This window comes from Papaver somniferum, chromosome 7 (assembly GCF_003573695.1).
Source record: "Papaver somniferum cultivar HN1 chromosome 7, ASM357369v1, whole genome shotgun sequence".
Taxonomy (NCBI): Eukaryota; Viridiplantae; Streptophyta; class Magnoliopsida; order Ranunculales; family Papaveraceae; genus Papaver; species Papaver somniferum.
Genome location: NC_039364.1, coordinates 201,973,954 through 201,980,011, shown reverse-complemented (window position 1 = coordinate 201,980,011; position 6,058 = coordinate 201,973,954).

Genomic DNA, 6,058 nt, shown 5'->3' with positions numbered 1-6,058 from the left:
GTAGGAAGTAATGGTGAAACGCTCTTTCATTATGGAACATCAATTCCATCAAATTCCATCAATACCAGGCGTTACCACCTCTTCCCATTTAACTCACCTGTTTCTTTTTCTTACGAGGCCAGAGTAGGTTTCACTTAGACTTGTACAAATAGGTCTTACCTATTTCCACCAAGACAACAAGTTTTTGGTAAGGAGAAATACAATACTCAGAAAGGAAACTTTGCTAGCTTTCCCAAAAGCTTTCACCTTCTGATACAAGTCAAGTAATACTCTTCTTGAACTGTTCTGGTCTCAACACTCTCTTCGCTTCCCTCCCTAAACCAGCCCTTCTCCTCCTCTTTGTGACCGAAGCAAATTTGGAACGACCATTTCTTGGTTTAGGCCGGAGTTGTACAGATTGATCTCTCGAATCTAAAGTACTCCCGTGCAGTACATTTGTTTAGGGTTTAGATTTTTTTCTCACTCACCTACCGAAATTACCAAAATCGGCAGAAACGATTTTCACCCATAAACACCAGGTTAACGACTTAAAGACTTCATTGGGATTGTGAAGCCAGACCGATATTACTTTTCTTGTAGTTGTGTGTTCTGATCTTACTGTTTCTATCATACGAGTACAATTGAAATAATTGGCTTGAGATTTTATATCTCCGATAGGAAAGATAGAAAAGTAATCACAAACACTTCGTATTATCGTTTGTGATTCCATAATATCTCATCGTTTGTGAGGTGATCAATAATACTAGGCTGTTCTTCGGGAATATAAGACCAGTTTATTGATTGGTTCATGTTCACCTTGATTTATCAAAAGACGGAACAAAACTCGTAGGTATATTCGTGGGAGACGGATTTATCTATTACCATAGACTTTTCTGTGTGATACATATTTTTTTATTAAAGTCTTCGACTTTGGGTCGTATCACCTCTTAGTTGTGGGTGAGATCATCTAAGGGAATCAAGTATGTAGCATCCTGCTGGGATCAGACGCGTAGGAGCATAACTGTACCTTGGATCAGTGTGAGATTGATTGGGGTTCAACTACAGTCCAGACCGAAGTTAATTCGGAGTAGACTAGTGTCTGTAGCGGCTTAATACATTGTGTGTTCAATCTGGACTAGGTCCCGGGGTTTTTCTGCATTTGCGGTTTCCTCGTTAACAAAATTCTGGTATCTGTTTTATTTCTATTCCACATTATTTTTGTTTATATAATTGAAATATCACAGGTCGTGCGTTGTTCAATCAATTAGAATATCCGACCTTTTGGTTGTTGATTTAAATTGATTGACACTTGGATATTGGTCTTTGGTACCATCCAAGTTATCTCTCTTTGATAAAGACTCGCAGATTTCTATTTGCTTGAGTAAAGATCAAATCGAGAGATTGAGATATAAACTCTTTGATATACTTTTATCTAGATTGAGTCTGACTATCTAGTTGATTCTCTAGAAAGTATATTGGAGTTTGTCCATACAGATTTCTAATCGAATTGTTGGGTGTGGTTGTTGTACCCTCGCTTTTTCACCTTCGTCTCATCGTTTGTGATTCCACAATATCTTGTTTCGTTAATCGATTAAGATTATTGTGAGGTGATTGATAATTTTAGGTTGTTCTTCGGGAATATAAGTCCGGTTTATCAATTGGTTTTTGTTCACCTTGATTTATCAAAAGATGGAACAAAAACGCGTAGGTATATCTGTGGGAGATGATTTATCTATTCAATAGACTTTTCTGTGTGATACATATTTGTTTATAAAGTCTTCGACTTTGGGTCGTAGCAACTCTTAGTTTTGGGTGGGATCAACTAAGGGAATCAAGTGCGTATTATCCTGCTGGGATCAGATACGTAAGGAGCACGACTGTACCTTGAATCAGTGTGAGATTGATTAGGGTTCAACTACATTCCAGACCGAAGTTAGCTTTGTAGTAGGATAGTGTCTGTAGCGGCTTAATACAGTGTGTGTTCAAATCTGGACTAGGTCCTGGGGGTTTTCTGCATTTGCGGTTTCCTCGTTAACAAAACTTCTGGTGTCTGTGTTATTTATTTTCCGCGTTATATTTTGTTATATAAGTGAAATATCACAGGTTGTGCGTTGAATTGGTCAATTGGTAAATCCAACTTTTGGTTGTTGATTGAATTTGATTGATCCTTGAACATTGGTTTTTGGTACCGTTCAAGCTATCTCTCTTATATTCAATCAGGCTCGCAAATTATTATTTGTTTGATTGCGGATTGAATTGACAGATTGAGATATAACTCTTTGATATACTTTTTATTAAGATTGAGTCTGACTGTCTAGTTGATTCTCTTGAAAGTATATTGGAGTTGGTCCATACAAATTGCTAAGCGAAATATTGGGTGAGGTTGTTAGACCCCCGCTTTTTCAGTTGGTATCAGAGAAGGCAAACACTATAAACCTAATAAGTTTGTGTTTGATTGGTCCCTAAAGTTTGTCCTCATGGGAAATTTCTTTGGGAATCTTTCTCTCGGCATCTGCAACACACGCCAGAATTCCTTAAAGATTGTTCAGAGATTATTGTGGCCCAGTCATTTGGATTCTCATTATAATCTCATTCCATCCAAGACTTTGGAAAACTTAGATGATGAGAAACTATCTAGAGGAAAAGTTAAAAGGTCCTCTAAGAAAGGAAGATTGAGAAAACGTTCTTTACGCTCAAAGATATGGAATCTCACTAGATTAACTCTTAATCTTTTTGAGGAATACTATCGTGATGGATCAATTGATAAAGATCTGTTTAGAGCATTTGAAAACATTTTTAGATTCTTAAAAAAGCTTAATTTATTTAAGGATAAGAATCGCTCTGATAAAAGTCCGGTACATGTAAAATCATGCAATCATGATGTACGAACTGAACATGTTGTCAACTCAAGTGAGTTCAATGAAACGGGCTCTCGTGTTGTTGATACATGTTCAAGATATCGGAAAAATCTCCTTTCTGGTAATATGAAAATAAAGTTAAACAACTCTGTTAACTATGATTATCATCATTACTATGATTATATCACTGGTAAAGTTCACAAATATCAACCGGAAATGGTGCATGAGGGCCTCTCTACACATCTTGCCACTTGGTAACTTGTTTGGCACTACCCCATTTGTATATATCTTGAGATGGGGCAAGAAACGGTTTGATTTGTTTGTACTTGGGGTTAATGTTTTATTTTGTCCTCCACAGGATAATTTTAAAATAGATTTCTACTGCATCGTCTTTTCACACAATTATGTGCTTTCGCGAGTTGCGTAACCTTGGTGTTTGAACACCTAAGGAATCCTACATTCCTTTTGTAAGTCGCGGTTTAGAAACGGGTCCAAGCCCATTATTGGGTCTATAATAAGTACGGTACGCGTACCTTTCTTCTTACTTCTCTTGTCCGCGTACGTGAACGGTTCTAGGGTTCATGTATTATCTCCATTAGAATTCATCCTTGGAGATTCATAAGTAACTAAGGGTTTCATTCATCATCAAGGAGCAAATCAAGTAAGTTCTTCCTTCTCCTTGTACTCTCAATTTTTAGGCCTTATGGGAAATTTCTGGGTTTCAAAGAAGGTTTCAAAAACTTTGGATTCATCATCATCTAGCATGACTTTTCCATAAAATCAAGACTCTATTAGAATTAGATTTGTCAATGATTCTAGTAGTATGATCTTTGAAAGGATTTCTTCTAGTGGTTTTATTCTAGAAAATAAGTTGGATAAGGTTAGTGGTCATAAAGAAGATTTGATTTTCTTTGAGAAATTCAATCTTGGAAACATTTTTAATGGTCTTGGTGAAGGATTTGGTACTCTCACAAGAATCTTCTATGCTAACATCCATGATATTGATCTTAAGGACATGGAATTCAAGACCATGATAAATAGAGAAAGGATTCTTGTTAATAGAGAGTTGATTTCAAAGATTACGAAAATTCATTTGGGTAATTTCACCTTTCTAGGCCAAGTAATGAAAGACCATCATATGAAACCATCTCACATGGTCTTTGTGGCAAGAGTGTTGATTAGAATGCAGGAAAATTTCCTACTAATTATCTTATTCTTTCATTGATGCCTTTCGGTAAGCTTGGTATCTCTAATCTTTGTCCCTCCACTATTGAAAATTCTCGATGGAGTCGCGAGTTTGCGGAGTTGGTCTATTTCCTTGAATTGGGTACCCCAAGTCTCGATATTTATGGATTTATCATTTTTCAAATGATCTCGATGACTTCACCCAACAAGAAGTTAGGCTTCCCTTGCTTAATTGGACAAATTTTTCGTGCACACTCTCTTGATCCAATTGGAAACTCCCTTGGAACTCCCAAACTTGTTTTCCCTTGTACTTTTAAACGTACGAAGGAGACGGTGTGCAAAAGACAAAGATGTGATTCCCTTGACGGTTCTTGTGATCCTACCACCTTGTGTCTTCTTCAACAAATTCACAAGGGTGCGTGTAAGATTAATTCAAGGGTAAAATATGTGCAAGAACAATTGTGTTTGATTGCAACGAAGTTTCCAAAAATCAAGGAAGATATGGATATTGTTCAATCCTCTTGGAAGGTTTCTGAGGATGAAGAAGATGAATAAATTTCTTGTCTCCATGAGTTGTTTTATTTTGTCTAGGAAACTTCTTATGAGAATTTATTCTTATGTTTTTAAGAAGGATAACAAGGGTTTGGAATAGCCATTATTGTGAGTACACGTAGCTATTTCCAACGATTTTCATCTTGCAATGTTTTTAGATTTATTTATTTAAATTCTAAAGTTTATTTGGAAGATGATTTTGCAGTATTAATCTTTATGGTTTTATATATTGCAACTTGTCATGGGATATGTGTGTTTGTGTCCGCGAACTATGGTTGTCCCATATTTGCTCAAAAGTCAAGTCTATCATATGTCTTTATGCAAATATTGATAAAAGATAGAATGAACTTTTGACAACAAAAGTTAAGCCTATTATGTCATTATGCAAATATTGATGGAAGATAGGATGAACTTTGGTTTACAAAGATTAAAGTCTATTATATGTCATTGTACAAATAGTAATGAAAAATAGAATGAATCTTTGTTTATTCCGCAGTATTGATCTTCCCTGATCCATATTTTTATGTAAATATTGTGCGGCTCCGTAGGTTTTCTTGTGTGAGCATTTCCGATTAAATTAATCATGGGTTCTCTTGTGGTTAATTTAATTGAGACTTTTGGATACAAATTCATATTCTTATGTGATTTGTTAATGTCAAAAGAAATCCTTCTTTTCTTGTGAAAGTAAGGTCGCTCTTGTTGTTATTTCGGGAATGACATTTTATGGGGGAGAGTTCTTAATTGAACTTGTGCTTAATTGCCAAATTTTTGCGGGGAGTGCGGCTGGGGAATATCATAGGGGTTATCATATATCTTTATAAAATCTTTGATGAATGCATTTAGTTTCGACTATATGATTGAATCTAAAAAAGTTGATATGTGCTTCTCTTTTGGTCATGAAGTATCTCTATGGAAATTTCATTATGATCCCACTAATTTACCTTTGCCAATTTTATTGACAAAAAGGGGGAGAATTAATGTGTAGTTCACACTACAAATACATATGGTTTTCGGGTCATTATGTAAGGGGGAGTGGTTTTCATGTGAGATGAAGTATTGACTAAGGGGGAGTGATACATATCACCATAGTATTGTTGTCGAAGTTGTGATACAATTGAACTTTGATGTTGTGTAATAATACGATGACATTGTATAACAATGATTGTGAGCTATTATTTTCTCATTATTATAGCTACGGATCTTCAACAACGATGATGCTGAATTGAATACCTTTAGAATCATTGGAGTACTTGGAAGTGACGAAGATTTCGAGTAATGTTGAAGAACCAAGGAGATCAAGCATTTGGATGAGAATCTACAAAGTTTATTTATTTTGTATTCCATATGTATTGATAGTTTTGTCACTAAAATTGACAAAGGGGTAGATTGTTAGAGCATTGCTCGGTCGAACTCGCAAGCGTTGCTATCTCAAGCTTGTTTGTCAGGTTTAGTTGCCAAAACTATAAGTCTTGATTTCTAGTCTA